This window comes from Astatotilapia calliptera, chromosome 13, assembly GCF_900246225.1.
Source record: "Astatotilapia calliptera chromosome 13, fAstCal1.2, whole genome shotgun sequence".
In the NCBI taxonomy this organism is placed as follows: Eukaryota; Metazoa; Chordata; class Actinopteri; order Cichliformes; family Cichlidae; genus Astatotilapia; species Astatotilapia calliptera.
In genome coordinates this window covers 27,015,691-27,034,204 of record NC_039314.1, presented here as the reverse complement: position 1 = coordinate 27,034,204, position 18,514 = coordinate 27,015,691, and the positions used below count along the sequence as shown (strand labels likewise).

The following is an 18,514-nucleotide window of genomic DNA, read 5'->3' as shown; positions in this document are numbered from 1 at the left end:
GGTTTCATATTTAAAAAACTAAATTTGATTGTAGTTTAAGTTTATTACGGGAGCCTGACTACATTACATCACTCTTGATTTGCCTCATTTTGCAAATTATTAAATGTCATCTTTGTGTATACCCATGAGACTACATGTTTGAATGTTTTTTTGCACTTACCACAGGGAACCATATCTAAACCAAACAAAAACTAAGATGTTCTCGGTGTCTCGTAGTTCGTATTTTTATTTAATGTAAAAATATAATAGAATATAATCAATTTTACTCTGTTATATGAGACTTAACAGATCCAAGGAAAATTGACTTTAAGATATTAATACTGATTTCATCCACACTGGTGAGTGATTATGCCAGTTATAGAATTCACTCGGGACCATATGAGAGAGGTGTCAGTCCAGTCTGTCCGTCTCTCTGCTTAGTCAGCTGTGTCAGGAAGAGCTGACATGTCCTTCGGAAGAACTTCCACAACAGATGGAAAACCCAGGAGAAGATATGGGTAGGGATGGGGAGGTGGCAGAAGCCAGTGAGAAGTGGGAGGGCTGAAAGAAGAAGAGGATGTGTCATATTTTGATATTCCCACTGTGCCATTTTGGCTTATGAATTTCCATTTTAGAGGGCAGTCAATGTCTGTGACTGCTACATTAGTTTTATGGCCTAAAACAGCTTATTGCAGGCAGCGCCAATGTATATGCGAAATATTTCATTTTGCATCAGAGCCTGCTGAAAAGTTACTTTGCTAAGAACGAATTTGCAATTCACCGCATTTTGGAGTAAATATCCACCCGGAGTGCATATGTACTCACAAATATAGCCACGTGTCATGCTAATAGATTGTCTGGCTGGACTGGAAATCATGATCATTTATTACTGACACCATCACGTGTGGGTGCACATCTGTGTGCTTGCACAACTAACCAGAGACGTACACTCACTGGCAAATACACATACCCGCTCCAAGTCTTGCTGTAGGGGGATAACGGCAACGAGCTGAATGAGGCTGAATCATGCTGAATTGTGTGTTCTGACTAAAACCTCAGGGGCAGTATGCATCTTCTCTCTCTCCTCTTTCCTCTCCTGATTTCAGCAGGACTTTTCAGTCCACTGGCTTTTATGCACGCATTAAGAGAAGTACGACATTTGAATGAGCAGTGAAGTGCTACCTGTGTCTGCATTTGAGAGCTTCCTGACTTGTTTCCTCTGTAACAGAAAAATGAATGTCTGCATGAGATGCAGAACTGCAACATCACCAGGCTGAAAGAAGTAAATGACCAGAGTGGTAACTTGTTAAGCCATGTTGAGTAATTCACGTTATTATACATAATTCACACTGTGTTACAATTTTTGCAGTGTTTAGAATTGTTTTTCAGCCTTGAGTAAAGTTTGTCTGTTTTTCCCTCTTAATCTGTGCTTCAGCATCTGACCTTAAAATACAGCCCTACAGCTAGAATCACAATGAGCTGCACCGGTCAAGTAAGCCGACACACACACATGAGAACTCTTACTTTTGTAAAGAGGTCTCAGCATAGGAGCAAACTTGGAGGAAGATGTTAACACGTAACAGTTCTGCTTGACTACAGAGTACACTGAAGGAAGCTGCTAGTTCCATGGCATTGTTCATGCTCTGCTAAAAGAGACACTATAGAGCATGGATGTCAAAGTCATTTTACATTGTGAAGACCAGTGAAACTCCCCTTTCTGTCAGTGTTTTAAGGAATTTAACTGAGGGAGCCAATGCGTGGTAACAGCATGTCTGTTTTTCTACATGGTAAATAAATCCTTGTATAGTAAATGGAAGAAATCTGTCAGCACAGCACTTTGGGACTAAACTGTGACCAATAAAAGTGTAAAATTACAGAAAAAGTAACAGCCAAAACTGTTTTGTAATAATGAAACTAAGTAAATAATAATGTTTTTGCATGATTTTTTTCCCCATTCTTTTTTTTTTTTTTTTTTTTTTTTTTTTTTTTTTTTTAACGATATGGACCAACTTTAAAATATAGACATTTCTATTGTAGATGGTGAAAAATCAGACTGTCATCTATTCCTTAATGACTTTTCTAAAGCCATCCCGTGAGCTGGATTGGAGTCTTTCTGGGGCCCAGTGCTGGCACCCCGACTTCAGTAGCACTAATATAACGAAATGCTCAGAAAAAAGGTGGCTCTCTGTATAAATACTTTTGTTGCATATTCAGCTATGTGTACATCAAAATAGTTCTAAAAGCTTTATGGTTGTAGTTTGTTGTTCTTATGGTGGTCAGAGGGCCCGGTGGCGCCAGTGTCCGGCAGCCTCGCCTCTGTCAGTGCGCCCCAGGGTGGCTGTGGCGACAGTGTAGCTTGCCATCACCAGTTTGTGAATGTGTGTGTGAATGGGTGGATGACTGGATGTGTAAAGCGCTTTGGGGTCCTTAGGGACTAGTAAAGCACTATATAAATACAGGCCATTTACCATTTACCATTTGTTCAGTTTGTAATGAACTTATTGAGTGGTCAGTAGTAATGGGTACTGACCAATCATGTTTAAGTGGGCTTTGGTTGCATGCCAGTAAACAATCCATGTGAAGAGCAAAAGCAGGAGAACATTTGTGATGCTACATGTGAAAACCAGGGTTTTTTGTTTGTTAAGTTTTTAAAACAAAAACTATACTTCATATATTTATCTTTGTTTATTTTCTATGGATTTTTTACATAAAGATGTCAAACTGTGTTCGTAAATGATCAAACTTTGCATTAGGGTTACAAGAAGCCATCACAATCACAATCCGCACGGCGTTATCGCGCAGGCTAAATGCACAAATGTCACCAGCATCATTAAGGAGGCAGATTTCACTGGCTGACTGGGCTGCACCCATGTGTCGTGTGTGGCCACGCTGAGTGAGGGTTTATCCTCTCATAGGCGAAAGGTTTGTTTGATGAGGATTTGGAGCCAGATCGTATGTTTTTAATGTCACGCATAAGAAACTATTCAATAAACCCCCTTTCTCAGACATAGATTTGAGAGATCTTGCGGACGGTGAAGTTAAGATAACAAACACAGGAAATATTGGAACGTCTGGTTGCTCTTGATTGGGCGATTGCTTGGCTGTTGTTTTACACAGCTGCGGTTCTCGGTCTGTGTCTATGGCTACTGGCTATTGCCTGACTATAATTTAGCTTTTTCATACATTTCTACGTTTTTGTAAACACTGATCAGTGCATGGGACAGGAAGTCTTGGCCCATATATCTGGTGAGAACAGCAGAAGCTCTAAAATATCGGGCTGCATGCCCAGAGTCATCAAACAATAGATGATGTGTTCCCCGACTGAAGATGATGTAAATGTATGTACATTTCTTAACTGTGTCTCACAGCTTTGTAGCACTTTCAAATGGGCACAACTGCTCCATCTCATTCTTTAGACACTTTTACTTTGACAAAGTGTCTCAGAGAGACGTGTATGCAAAGGTTTATACTCTCTCTGTGTGTGTGTGTGTGTGTGTGTGTGTGTGTGTGAGAGACAGACAGAGTGAGTATTTATGTCTGTGCATCCTCAGGGATGCTGGTGTTCAGATTAATTAAAAACTTCAATCCCTCTGTTCTCTGACAGGAATATGGATGCGGCTGAGGGCTTAACTGTAAATACCGTTTCTCCAAAATTGTCATTTAAAAAGATTCATCATCTCAGGTAATAATTGTCGTTTATGGTCCTGCAGCGAGGATTTGAAAAGGAGAAATAAACGGACTTTGTGAACTGACTTTTCATTTCTCCTGTAAGACACAGTTGTTTCAAGTCAAACATGACTTGGTTACTTTAGTTTTAATTTTTATACATGCCTTTGACAAAGAAGGCCGTACTGTGTAAACTGTCCCTCCATTTCATCATTAGTCTTTGAAAAATGGATTAATGAGGTATAACGGCTTAAAGAAATTAAATGACAAAGAAGAAATTAAGCAACAAAAAAAGCATGGTAAAAAAATAGATTAAACATAAATATTGCCCTCAGTAAGACAGCTGGGTATGTTAGCCCAAGGGAGACCAGCTGCTCTGATATCAAACATTAAAAGATTATCATTAAAAATGTATGTCAGACAACCTTAAATGTCACAATCAGGCCTGCCATTAGATTAGATCAGCTCAGAGTTCAAAAGTGTCACCTCAGTGAAGACTTTCTAACCACACCACACTTTTAACTGAATGTGAAAAGGTGGTTTAGTGATGCAACCATTTGGATGCATGACACCAGTGTTTCACTGCATCAACCACCTTGAGGATTTCTTTCTTGTCCCCAAATGCTGTCATGTGAAGAGCAGCCAAGTGTCAGATTCAAAACACAGCCGTCGGCTAGCAACTTCACTCTGGGCCTTTTTGTTCTTGTTCTTTTCAGGCAGGTCAGAATGCTTATGCTGCGAACTGTTCAACTTCACCGAAAGCAATATGAGAGGGTTTCTTTTGCAAAAAAACACATCACCAAAAGAGGTTGAGTTGTGCAGTTCCCAGGGAGGAAGAAGGAGAAAGAAGGTGAGAGGAGAAAGTTGGAAAAGTCGAGTGTTAGTTCACAGTGTAGTCACAAATAACAAGCCCAGAGACTTTTAATAATTCTTGAAGCAGTTTTAGACATTCTCGCTGGTATATGAGTCCAATTTTGAGAAAGTGGCTCTCAACATCAGTCTATTCTTTCAGTGGTTTAAGCTCGACTTTCAGTCAGTTTCAGACAACTTGAAGTGTTTAACATTGCAGTGTTTTACCTTGACTTTGTGATTGGAGCAATGATCACCACTCTCTCTAATACAGTGCTATCCTTTTCCTCAAGTTTTGAAAAACAAAACACTGATTTGTGTGAGCACACTAGGGGAATTTTTCACGATCCTCTCTACCACACAGAACACACTGTCATCATCTTGTAGCTTTGTCGTCTCGGGAGATTTGTCCACCGGCGCGCACTCTTTAGGATGAGCTATTATCATTTAACGAGAAAGCCTAAAATCTCCTCCCAAACCAATGAGTCATAACTGTCTGAAAGAGAGAGCTTATTTTAAATCAGCGTTCTTACTCAGAGGAGCTTACGATGGGCCACGCCCAGAGTGTTTATCCTCTGGTTCCATTCTTACAGACTTTGCACAGTTTTTATAGCCTTAATATAAATACTGATGATTAATTAGAAACAGAGCTCCAAGGTAAATCTATTGTTTTGCTGTGTAATGGTGTTAAATGCTTGAGATTAGCATATGAGCAAACTTATTGCACATTCCAAGAAAATACACTCTGTATAAAACAAATGCGTAAGGGAAAGGAAAAAAATGCATCTTTTAATGTGGATGTTGTGTCATATTAAACGTTTTCCTAAATAATTGCTGTAATGTAAACGTCTGTTTCGACTGAGATGCCCACTGTCAAAATATCAGGTACAATTCAGTATATGATATATTGTGAATTTGAGAATTTAATCAAACAACCTGAAAAAGGCCAACTAAGATTAACTCGAATTAAAGAGCAAGAAACCAATATGACAACACTGTGAACCACACCCAGACCTTATTCACATGTTAATGTTGTCACAGTTTTGATCATTTCTGATCGTCAGTAAAACAGTTTTGACATTGCTCTGGCCAGTGGGTGTAAGATTACAGCTAATGAAAAGAGCCAAGCAAGATGCTAAATCTGAGGATTATAACCTCATAAAATTAAATACTGGGTTAGTTGATCAATTGTCAAGTCGTACATATTACAGGTTACATCTTTTAACCTGCAAGAGAAACTGTGGTGTGCCTGAGGCATTTTGCCATCGGCGTTTTGAGTTAGGACCACGTTTGAGGAGGCAGAGCAATAATTTCAGAAAGCTGATTGACCAGAAGCAGCATCTAGCCGTGTCCTTGCATATTCATACCGGTGCAGGTTTTGAGTTACAAGCGCACTTGTTGCCAAACATAATGGTCTGAATGTCAGATCAGTTTATTTCATATCCAAATAATTTTTAAAAATCCAGTTTGTTTTGAAAAAATACATGTTGTCAATTCATCCAGTGAAATAAAGTGGTCAGTGTGAATGGCAGTATAAGAGTAGGTGAAAAAAAAAGCGTATAGTATTGGCATGGAGTTTGAAAAGGACTTACGTCTGAGTTTTCATGTTTACATGTTCTGTTTATATAAAAGAGGCCAACTTTCTTACATATGAAGACAAATCACATGTCGAGCCTCACAGGATGTTACAAATTTACATCAAATCAAAATAACATGTGTTTGGATAAAGTCTGTAGTTGTATCCAAGCATCTGGCCTGAGTAAAAGATAGTTAGTTCTCTTCCTGCTTGTTTATTTGATGCAAAAATGATTGAATATAAAGATGAGCAATTCATCAGGCAGAGTCCGCGGCTACAGGAAGATAAATACCCAACTGTTGGAACAGTGCATATTTAAAGAGGTTTGAGAAAACCAACAAACCCACAAACTTCATTAGGCGAAATTACAAAACAGGGCTGGGTCAGTTACATGACATTATAATGTGGTGTTTACTAAAGATCTTCTTCAGCTCCTCTGCTCGCCCGCCCCCTCTTGTGTTATTTGCTCAAGTAGAGCAGCACAGGTCACTGAGCGTGTTGTGAGCCCCGAAGGTAACCGTGGCAGTCAGCTAACCAGGAGGGAGCGAGATACCCACCACCACCCCCACAGGTTACTGGCACCGAGCCTCAAAGACCTCGCAAAATGTCACATGCACTGCCCTTCCTTCGCGTTCGGACTCAGAGTTGCGCTGAAGCACGCGTGTGTACTTTGTGCACATGAACGCTAAAAGAGACTATAATGGTAAAAAGCATTCCAGGACAGCTTGAAATAAAGCACACAAAGTATTATGAGAATTAGAGCTGGCATGACCGTACCACCTTAAGGGAACGGAGGGTGATGTTTGTGCATGTGTGTTGATGCTGCCGTTATTCATAAATTGAGACAGACATGGTGTGAGTGGTTTTAAGGTCAAATGAGATAGCAAACAGTGAAGCTTGCCGACCCCGGGTCAAATCACTGGAGGCTGTCAGACAAGAAAACTTGCTGAGTGAAATTAGTTTTTCAGAAGTCTGAATCATGTTATTTTGAAATAAAAAGAGAAGTATTATCCTGCTGATTTGTTCTAATAAACATGGAGATAAAGAAAGTGGCAAATGGACACAGACATGGGGGAGAAGAGGCGCTGAAAAAGACAGATGCCTGCTGTCCCTGCCATGTCTGTCATTGTGTCTGTCATGTGAGCGCTCTGCTGTGGTCACTCGCAACTTGTACTTCATCCATTATTCACAGCTTTGCATTGCCTGAGAGCAGGGTACTTATCACCGTCCAGCCAGAGGGAGGGAGAGGTGAAAGGGACATACTGTGCAATTGGACCAGCATGAGAGTTGCACAGCCAAACGTGCTAATGTGCATCATGGGCGTGTGTGTGTGCAGGTGTTTGTGTGTCTGTGTGTGAGCACGGAGTTGGCCTTGTTTTGTGCACTGCAGAGAGAAAGACGTCCTGATGGGTAATTCACAATACTCCGCTGTCGTGCCTGTGGAGCATACCCGTTTAAATCACTGAGGTTGGCACGCCGCACACACGTACATACATTCCCACCAGATTGCTGCCTCTGCTTCATTTTGTGGACTGAAGAATGAGTGGGGGCATTTCCTTCCCACTGATATCAGTATGCCGTGTCAACGGAAAGCCTGTGGTGGTGGTTCAGACCCTGGCGGGCACTTTGACGTGGCTTTGCAGAGCTATTTTGGCTTTCCACATTGTGCTCTTGAGAACAAGCTGATGGTAAGTTAGGGGCTGGGCATTTTGTTTAGAAGCGATGGCATTGTAGCTAATACTGATCTGAGAAGATTAATGATTTTCTTTTATGGTGTAAAACACAAAAAGTACTACTTCCATACTGACACTACACTTGCCAGGGAAGAGCATAACTTATTACTATTTTTGTGTATGCTTTACAAAAGGAACGGTTAATTTTGTCTTTAGTGAAACAATTTAACTGCATCAGTTCAGACAGATGAAAGACCAGAGTTTGGCAATCTAAATCGTTCATTCAGAAAGCCAAAGGTTAATAACAGGTGGTCAAAGATAGGATTCAGAAATCAGGCCAAATCACCCATCTTTCCATTTTCTTCTTAACCCTGACCGTGTTGAGGGGCAGCCTGATTTAGACTTCTGTGGGGAATCTTTGTAAATCCTTCAATGTAACCTATGGCTGACGTTGTTGCATTCATGCTTGTGCTGGTGCGTTACTTGTGAAGTACCATGTGATTGTGTAGTAGCTACGTTTCTTGGGATGTGCACGTCAGCTTACATCGTAGGTTAGAGTCTGGGGTTCAGAGGTGTTTACTGTTATGTCGTAGGTTATGACATAGATGCCTCACTGAAACATACACTGGGTGTGAGCAGAGAAGCCCAGGCTGTTCTCTCCAGTCACCTCATCTGGGGTAAACGGGGTAATCTAAAAGTTGGCTATTAAGGAGAAATCAGTTAAAAGAATGTGGGAGATACAGGAAAAATGAACGAGCTGAGAAATGACCAAAATGTGGAAACTTGTTGAAAAATGACACAAATGAATCTGGCTCATTAGATGAGAATTACTTTTGGTAAATGTACTGAATGAAGTAGGTGGAAAATAGACAAAGTGCAGACAGGAATAGAGATTAGTGGTTACAACATAAAACTGGAAATGACTTCATGAATAAACATAACCTAAATCTGTAACAAGTCACCTACGTACTGAGCAGCTGGGGGGAAAATAATAAATAATCAGTGTTTACACACTCGTGTTAGTTTATATGGAAGGTATGTGGTAAGTAGTTTGTATGGGGGGTGGAGAAGTCTTCTGTAGACTGGTCTCCATCTTAGAGGGGTGGAGAATATAATAAAGTTCAAAGATGTATGTCCTCAGTATTGGTTAGCTGATACCTGCGTGTCAACACCATATTGCAAACATGCATCTCAGGTTTTCTACTGTAGTGCAGAAGCGTAATTAAGTAATGGATTTAGTAATGCAGTTTAAAAAGAAAACCACAACTCTGTAATACTTTTGCTGTCTTATAACAGGCAGCATTGTAATGAGCCAAATATTCCCTGTTCCATAAAACACAACTTCAATTTGAACGTCAGGTGAGATTACAGCCATTTGACTAAAGCATTTGGGGCATTTTCTCACCTGTGCTGTATAGTCTGTTTAGATTGGACTTCCTCTTGGCGTGGTTCATTCATTTGTACGGACCAAAGTAGCCACATCACGACACTTTGGAGGAATTGGTCCTGGTCTGGTTCCAGATTAACACCAGAGCTGTTTATTTATTTCGGAGAACAGGATCAAGCCTTGATATGATCAAACTAGCAGGTATACGGGAAAGTCTGCAGGTAGTTTTTTTTTTTTTTTTTTTTTTTTTTTTTTTTTTAAACTCTGCTTCACAGAGACAATGTAAAGACAAAAATACATGTTTAATTGAAAATACTGGCTTTATGTTGGTTTGGAATATAAAGTCCCAAGAAAGGCTGAAGTTGACTTCAAAAGATCTGGTATTGACTTGGAAATGGGTTGAAAATGTGTCTTTAAAAGCTGTCATGGAAACGTTACTTTTATGTACTTCAAAACTTGTTTGTGTCACCTTAAATATTAGATTGTATGAAAACTTCTAACACTTAAACAAATAAAAAATAAATGTAAATACACACATGCACACAAAATCCTACAAGATATGACAACTTACCATCACAGCAAATCAAATGAAGTGTATTTAATTATGGAGAAACACATGACGGGAGCAGGATTCTTGTGCCAGTTTGCTGCAGGCCAGAATGAGCTTTTAGAGTGCGGGAAAATGGAGGAGATAATGATGTAAATATTGGACCTCTGGACCCACTGTGTGTTCATTCTGCAGTAAAAACTTTGGCCGTGCTCGTTGGAGTAATTTTCTGGTTTGATTTGGATTTCTAAACCTGGCTGCATGTTGACATATGAATGTCATAACAGAATTTGCTTTCCTTGGCAGCACTGGGGTCTGTGCGGCCTCATAATGTAAATCAAACACAGGGTTTTTATGCCGTCAGAATTGAGTCCGCTGAGTTGTCGGGTATTTTTAAAGCAGTGGTTGATTTGTATTGGTCAAAGTCATGGGCCATGGTTGTAATTTGTGGCTTTCATGAAGCGGTGAGGTTTTACTGCTAAGATTTCAACAGACCCACATTATATCAACATACACCGCCACCACCATTTAATAAATTAGCCAGAGATATGGAAGAAAAAGGACTCAGGAACAAAGTCCTTCTTTCTCACTGTTATTTTAACCTTCTACTGCTTTTTAAAATGAAATACTGTAACAATTTATATACACTTTATATTATTAGCAAATTTATAGTGTGTTTTTCAAGCACATAAATATTAACCCACGTATCTATTCTTCTCCAATAAGTATGCTATATTATCTATATAAATAAATAAGCACCTGGTCTGTTTTTACCTGATTTGAAAAAAACTTGCCTTGTTACATTTACTTATTCAGATGACGGGTGAGCGCTGATTTGTGTGCGTAGGTGTCTGTATCTACTTGCCAGAGACTTGAAGCAGTTGTGCTAATGAGTGTATATACAAGCTCTGTGTGTGTGTGTGTGTGTGTGTGTGTGTGTGTGTGTGTGTGTGTGTTTAGGTCTGTGTGTAGTTGAATTTGCCAGCGACTTGTTTTGGAATTGCCCTGCAGTGTATTTCATGGGAAATTCAAGTTATCGAGTTTTAGAGAGTTAAAGTCAAGAGTTGGATTTGCCGTGCAGCTTTGTGTGTGTGTGTGAGCGAGAGTAAGACGGTGTGAGACAGTGTGTGTGTGTGAGTTAAAGAAAGGGACAGAAAGATCAAGCCAGCAAGCGTAGGCTGTGTGCTTAAACTTGAGAGATTTACATGCAAAGCGCCGGTGCTCCTGCATCTTAACTTGGGGAAGTGAAGGTTGAAATGTACTCGGTGCAAATGCGCTTACGACTGGCAAGGAAACCAATTTCATTTACAAGTGGGAACTCAAAATAATGTATTCCCACACTCAACCACGCTCCATCTTAAGATGTTTGACTTGTTTTCCTGACTAAAGATTTACACCCTGGAATAACCAGGCCACGATACGATAAGTTAATTCATCCGCAGCTGTTTGGCTCATGCACTTTCAGACGGAATTAGCCGCCTGTGTGCATACTTACCACTGAATTAAACAGTAAAGTCACTCAGCTGGTAAAGCAATGTTTTTGCTAATATTTCCATTGAGGTAAACCACTTTAGCCTCACTAGCAGTGGAGTTATGGAAATCAGATGAGGCGGGCGAAGTAACGGCTCGTGCAGTGAGTAAATGAGTGTGGAAGTATGCATTAATGCAGTAGTTCATTTGTTGGTCAAGAGCAAATTTGATCCCGATGGAGCCTGAGGTCATTTTAGCAATTTTGCTTCACACTCACAAGGGACAAGAACCCTTTAATTCAATAACTTTCAAGGCCTCTTCGCTTTGCAGATTAAGGTGAAATGTGCATGAGACTTAAGGGGCAGAACTATGGATGTGAAACTTAAATATGTTTTCCATGCCCTCCAGTCAGCTTTTAAACCCGGTATATTGTACTCAGTAGTTTAATACTTCACATTAGATAAATGTAATCTGTCTAATCTGCCACCGAACAGAAAGGAATTATTTATTTATTTATTTAATCTTATTTTTTTGAGCCACAAGTTTAAGTATTTGAGTTAATCAAGCTTGGTTGCAAAGTGCAATGTACAAGTCACTAACTATTTAAATAGCACCTTTGATGTTACCATGCTTTGATGTATCTCAGCAATCTACATCATTTGTTATATAATTGCATTAAAAGTAGTCCAAAAGAAGATCAGATCAAGGTTAGTGATTCTTATTAGCAGAGTTGAGATCTAGCGAAAAGGGATCAGCCACAGCGCCCACAGCTGTCACCACTGTCAGTCACTGAAACAACATTTCTAGCTTTAAACCTTATTTTTAACCCAAGGAGATATAACAAAAAATGTTTTTTTATAATACTTTTTAGTTCTGCATTTTGGGAATGGACTCACTTTTGGAGCCATCCCCAAATGCCCACAAGAGAACTACACTGTATGTGTGGACTTAATTTCTTAAATCTGGAAGTTGCTGCTTCATTTTAGTTTATTCACAAACAAAGATATTAAGCTGCTTTAGTTGTATGAAACACACTGGTGGATGGAAACGGTTGATAATATGGCTTAACTTGTTTCTTGCTAGTAACTGTCCGGTTGTTCAGTGATGACGCGACGAATCCTACTTCCGGGTCTAAAGTAGTCTGCGTTTAATATGGCTTTAGTGTTGTTAACATGTTTAATGTTATATATTTTCTTCTATTTGATCTCAAAAAGCTCCTAAAACAGTCAGTGATCACCGTTGACCTCCCTCGGCTTTTATTACCGGTAATCATTTATTTAAGCTCAGTTTTTAAAACCTTAGGATGTAACTACAGCCCAGCCCATGCAGCAGTATATGAATGACTAACCTCGTATTGTGGATGGATTATCTCAGTTGTTCTCCTGGCTGAAGTTTGGTCCTTTTACAGCATCCTGCCATGCGATTACATTTGTCCCTGACCACCGAGAACACTCACGTTAACTTTTATCGAGTGGAAAAAAAGTTAGCTTGTTTATATTATGCTAACATAGCTGTGTCGCTAGCAGTCACGTAGCACATCATTATATACCAGCTAGCCCAACTTCAGTAACCCTACAAACGTCACTGCTGTTTAGTTTTCTGTCTTCATTTATGCTGGAAGTGATAGCAGAGCTGTACGTTTTAATTTGTTTCCAAAACCCCGCAGTCAGGACATGCTATATTGTATTTAGATTGAAGCTAGCGAGCTAACTCCCTGCTAACTTCTAACGCCGTTAAATGTCATAAATTCCGTTTTCATGGATGCCTGGATGTTAAACTCAATTGTTACACCTGGTAGAGCAGAACGCTGATCATTTTATTAAAGATGAAAGACTTTAGACAGTTTTTCAACTCTCAGTAATGCCATAGTGATCGTTTGATATATGGACCTGCAGCGGAGTTTAGGCCCAGACACGGCTAGTGACGTCAGACTGAACAACCGGGTTGCTTGTTGATCAGGTTGCATTATAAATGACTCTGCAGGTTTGCTCGTGTCTTATTTTTCATGTTACCTGGGTGAAATCTCCACTGTGGTGATGCCTGTTAGCTGTCCGCTGTGTGCCTGACAGACGGATAAACAAACTGGAGCTTGACCATAGATTACACCTGTCATGATGAAACCGTCATCATTGTTTTTCTTGTGGGGTGGGGGAATTTGTGGGTTGGGGAGTGGTGGCGGTAGCTTGAAATCAATTTTGAAAAAGAAAAAAAACCTGTTTGTAAATACATTTAACTCTGGCCTTCTTTAAGCCTTCTATTTTTATTTGCAGTTCCGAGTGAAACAATAATTCTGTTGTTGTTTTTTGTTGTTTTTTATCAAGCGTGGATCGCTCATAAAAAACCAAAAAGGGGGGGAAAAATATGACACATGAACTTCCTGTAATTGCAATGCAGATTTGTCAGTAAACACATTCACACTGCAGTGATTTACATTAGTTTAGTGTTGCAGCTGTTTCTTCCTTCTAAGACATCTGTTTTGTTTTTCTTTTTAAGAAGTATGATGTGTTTATGTCAGCTGCATTTTGTTTCATTTTTGTAACTGAATACCGAATGATCCCAAATGTCTGACATGCAAGCGAGCAGCACAGATTCACTGGTTTGGATGAACATTAATGTAAAATTTACAATCCTGGATGATATATATTATATATTTTCACTCTTAACGACAAGCTCATTTGCCTTTTTGTTAAAGGCTTTGTAAATGAATAACACACCTTTTAGATCTCCTAAGTATCTGCCCACTTTTCTCTTTCTCAGCTGATTCTTTCTTTTCTCCTCTTCTAAACTCTGCTCTCTTTCCTTCCTTTTTATCCCTGTCTCCTCTCTCCTTCCCCTCAGTCCCCCTCTCTCCTCCTCTCTGCTTTTGTGCCATGTTGTAGTTGGGATTACGTGCTCAAGCTGCCAGTTATGCTCAGCTTGCCTGCGCTCTGCTCCCTGGCCTACGTTGTATTAACGTAAAGAACTGAATGAAGTGGACGAAGGTCTGAAACTGTTTCTTATTACCGTTAGGCTCCAGGAAGGTAATGAATATGGGGATTTGGTTGTAGAATAGCTGTTGCCTCAAGGGTAAAGAGGGCATTTGTTTTGTTTTTGCATATGCACACGTTTCATTTCTTGATTGATTTTTTTTTTTTTTTCCCTGGGGGGGATATTTCATTGAATGTCTTACATTTTTTTCCTTTTATTTTTTTGCAGTTTTACTGAAATCCCGAGCCAAATCCATTCCACTAAGGCAAACAGACTCTGAAAGTCTCCCCAGTGTGTCTTTAAGGGCTTAGTATGGAAGGCCATCATTTCTAAACCATAAATCAAGATGTGGAGAACAGATGTGACTCGGCCTGACTCGGCATGGCCACGCTGCTAATCTTATTGTCTACACAGAAGATCATATAGCGGCTCATGTAGCATACAGACATAGGTGACGTTAATTACAGATAGCTAGCGTAAAATCTCGGAGGACCAATTATCTGCATAGGCGAGACGCTGATTTTGTGCCTCTTTTTTTGGACACATGAAGAAGAACACAAGGGTACTAGTGCTCATCTGAGCCTTTTTTCCCCTGCAAAGGCATCTGCAGTCCTACCATTACCCAACTGCTGTTATCCTGTCAGAAGAAATGCAGTCACTCACCACAGACATGTAATGCCGTTTATGATTAATGAAAAGTGAGATCCAGAAAAACAAGTAGCAGCTGCACGTTATAGAGATTGAATTTAACGTCGGCTGGAATGGGGAGTGGGAGGTGGTGAAATAGATTATGCGGAGGAATTTAGTTGCCAAAACAAAAAAGTAACTGCACCCCTGTGGCACCACTGTGGGCTCGGCTCACATTTAAATTCTCTTATCAGAAGTTGAACTTTTTTACTCAGGTGAACACAATTTTTAAGCTAATATATGTATACAAAGCCAGCTTAAAAAAAATACATATTGATGACATAACCTGGCTCTCAGGTTTTATTCATGCATTCAGCTGTTCTGTCGCACACCCTCTCAGTCATTCTCTACTTAATGGTATCTACGGATGATTCTGCTTTTTCAATATGAGCATGTGAGCCCACACAGAAACAATGTTGTGGTGTCACACCTCAGGAAAATGAGAATCAGACAGAATACATTATAGTGGATGTAGCACAAAGGAAGCAGATTGAGAGGAAATAGAGGCAGACTTGGCAGACAACATGTGGACATTACTGCTGAGGTAGTAGTAGCCAAATTAAGGTTGTAAATGCATACTGAGAGCCAGAGAGAGATGCAGAGACCAACAGGAAGAAAGAGTGAATTAGAGAAGACACCGATGAGAAGTGAGGCAGTGTCCTGCCTGACCTCCCGCCCACCCCTTGCTGCTCCAATTATCAGCTATTTTGATTGGTCTTGGAGAGAGGGAGGCCAATTAGAGAAGCTCTCTGCAGGGAGTCTTTTACACCATAAGTAAGTCACGCAAGCATTATGCACATTTTTGAACTTGAACAAAAGAAAATCAAAAAGATAAAAAACAAAACTGGTGATGTTGCAAAAGTGTTTGAAATGCTGAAGTGCAAAGTGCTTGTATTGATGAGGAGATTGGAACTGACTAAAAAAATATGTTTATGATTATATAATGACATGAGGAAGAACTGACCTTACTTACAAACAAATAAATGATTATTATTTATACTATTAGAAGCCCAGTGAGTCCTTGCCTTCATTTGTTTGATGGCATATAAAATTTGTCTTCTTTTTCCTTTATATTTATCTATAGAGCTGAATGTACAACAGTTGTAAGACAGATTATATATTTATTTCTTTGTCTAACTCGCACATGAGTCAGTTCATGCAGATGTGGCCAGTTGTTTTATGCTAGGCTTCATTTCTGCTAACGCGAGCGGCTGAACTTCCGGTGCCTTTTTTCTGCACTTCTGTTATAAATAATGTAATACGGCCTATACTGTACAGCAGCCAATTCATTTAGTCTAGTGAAACTCTTGTAGTACAGAGTAGTCGGCATTGTTGTTGGTCGTTCATGCATGCACTTGCTTGCTAACCGAGGTTGTTAGCGTTAGCTGATAGCTTAGTATTCCTCTGTAGTTTTCCGCTTCTGACTGGCTCTTTAATACTTCCTGTGGTCTGAACATTAACAATAAATATTTGTAAAGGCCACTCAGTGGGCACAAATATTTGAATGGTCCCTTAATTCTCATTTTGCTTGTTTTGATCCAGAGCAACATTGCACTAGAGTTATACAGTAAGTGCAAAGGGTTCCTCTTTTCCCTTTAAATGGAAAACATAAACATTATGTTTTGTGTTTTCTGTGGCAGAACGATTGATCCAATAAAAATTCTTGTTGCCTTTTAGGTGAATTGTGATGCTGGTGGAGATATTGAAAGTGAGAGGAGTCTGTCTGTGAAATGAAGTTAAAAGCAACAGATTGAGGCTGGGAGTGTGTTATTGCTTTCGTGCTTTCCTCTTGCTGGAATAATCTGTTTAGTTGCTGACACTTCGATCTAATAAGCACGCTGATTGACGGACGGAGAGGAGCACATTTACACTCCGGCTGTGTGGGGAGAGCAGCGTGAATCAAGAGAAAACATGCAATCTAAAAGATAGATTCAAACGCATAAAACACACTAACGTGGATGCTTAGACACATAAATCTGCACACAGGCGTTTGCAATCATGCACACGCCTCTGACTTAAATGTCAATTGAAGTTGGAATTGCTGTGGATTTCCCCACAGGCTCTGTGGCAGGAATCATTTGTGTACATTATATCTTCAGCTCACAGGTAAAGAGGTGGTCTAATGCAATGTTTGCATACTGTTTGTCTTCTCCTGTCTGAAAATATATTTCACTCATTTCCATGTAACTGACTTTGTCTTTAAGAAAAGAGAAAGAGAACCCCTGCGATGTGTTTGCCATGGTAACGCAGATAAGATTCAGATTTTATTAGCATACAAATTTCATGTTCAGTGTAGCGCCTTAAAACATGCTAGGACAGTGTCCTGTGAAGGATCTTACTGGGACACGGGAATTATGGATATGATGTGATAATGGTAACATTTAGAACATAAAGGTACACTGCTGGAAGTCACATGATTTAATGTGGTGCACTTATTTGACTCATTGTTTGAGTCACTGTGAGTCACAGAGAATTACAGTTCAATGGCTTTTCTTTCAGCCAGCATTGCATTTAAGTAATTAAGCACTTGGTGGTATATGATTAGACCAGCTTTCCTTCACTTCGGGAGATTTGGATGTAAGTTTTAAAATTAGTTTCTGTTGCTTTCTTGGTACCAAGGAGAACAAGACAACCACGAGTCTTTACAGGTTGTGTGATCACCTCAATTCTGGGCTATCCACTATCCACTCACTGGCAGAATTTTTATAGACAAATATTTTTTCATTGCTTTACCCAGAAAGGCTACTTTCTAATGTGTTGCCCAGCGTCTTGATCGTCATATGACTACAAACACAGATACACATAATACAGACAGATACCAGAGAAAGAGTCACTGAGATAGACACGTGCTGGAGAAGGTCTTCGAGGTTGTAGAGCTCAGTCCATTTAGGAACTTCTCATTAAAGATGGAGACAGTTCATGTAAAAATATTTGAAACTTGGATGAAATGTTCCTTCTTTGATGAATTAAAAAAGAGAAATGAAGCTTTTAATACTTTTAGTTCTCTTGCTCCTCATTTGAACTACTGGCCTTGACCCTCCCTTTCCACTAGATTTTCATGAAGTCGTACAAGCACGTGTTGCCTCTCAGGTATCTGGTCAGAATTTAAAGTTGCTTAATTGTGCATCAGTCGCCAAATTAATGCTGCTAGTCTTTGAACATTAACTAGCCTTTTATTTACATTTCCAGGATACTGAAATGTCATTTCAAATTCTAAATTGATGCAGTTCTTGTTACGTGCAGCATGCTGGTAAGCAACAACTGCTCTATGGAAAGATTCACTTTGTTACATCTATTTTGTTGACTGATTGGCCATGACTTAGCCTAATTACTAATCATTAAGGTCTGTGAGAGAGTTTCTATACATGGAAATGGTTCTCCTTAGTTTTCTACCAATAGCAAATCCCAAGTCATTAATCACTCTTTGATGATGTAGTGAAATCTTGCCAGAAGTAGCATTTTTCCTTCTTCCTGTAGAGCAGAGCTGTCATCACCACATCAAGAAATGCTGACCTCACTGTGTCATTATTCTGTCTATATGTAGAGTATAATTATAGCTTTGTTTGAGTCATAATCTTATTTATTTACATGACATCTTGATGCGTATGTTGAGGGTGCTCAGTATAGCTCCCAGCTTCAGCTTTCATTAGTAATTTGAATAGAGAAACAAACTCAAAACTATTTCCTTGTAAATCAGTCTGCTATGGACTTAG

General features: G+C 39.6%; 1 protein-coding gene across 2 annotated transcripts in view; it reads left to right on the top strand.

The window, feature by feature from the left end:
* Window positions 1-18,514, top strand: part of gfra1a (gdnf family receptor alpha 1a) — a 99,355-nt gene that overhangs the window by 18,344 nt on the left and 62,497 nt on the right. The gene's annotated exons all lie outside the window — the stretch shown is intronic.